The sequence below is a fragment of the Terrapene carolina genome, unplaced genomic scaffold, assembly GCF_002925995.2.
Source record: "Terrapene carolina triunguis isolate 2854851 unplaced genomic scaffold, T_m_triunguis-2.0 Scaffold34746, whole genome shotgun sequence".
In the NCBI taxonomy this organism is placed as follows: Eukaryota; Metazoa; Chordata; order Testudines; family Emydidae; genus Terrapene; species Terrapene triunguis.
Genome location: NW_020699097.1, coordinates 9,652 through 10,223, shown reverse-complemented (window position 1 = coordinate 10,223; position 572 = coordinate 9,652).

Here is a 572-nt window from a genome sequence, read left to right as displayed (position 1 = left end):
GGGCTGGGGGCACTGCCCCCTCTGGGAACGGTGCCGTGGGGCTGGGGAGCTGTGCCTGTGTGACGGAGCAGGGAGTGGGGCGGACTGACCTGGGGATGTCGCAGGGGAGTTTTACTGGGACTGTCTGCATGGGGGATGGGAGAGCAGGGGGTGACTTCACTTGAGGGACGATACCTGAGCCTGTAACCTGAGCTGGGAGGGAGGGAGGGTGGGACCAGGTGACACCTTTGCCTGGGAAGCTGGACAAAGGCTGGAGGAGCCGGGGGAAGGCTGGGGGAGACGGCTGGAGGGGGGTTCGTTTGGAGCGGTCTGGGAAAACGAAGGGAACCCCAAGGGTGGGATCTAAGCTCCCTGCCCCCCAGACTGGCACCTGGCTGAGGGGTCCTGGTTGTACCTACAAGCCCTGCTTGGGACTGTGTTCCTGTCGTCTAAATAAACCTGCTGCTTTACTGGCTGGCTGAGAGTCACGGTGAATTGCAGGAAGTGGGGGTGCAGGGCCCAGACTCCCCCACACTCCGTGACAGCCTGTCCCTGGGGACGGTGCCATGGGGCTGGGGGCACTGCCCCCTCTG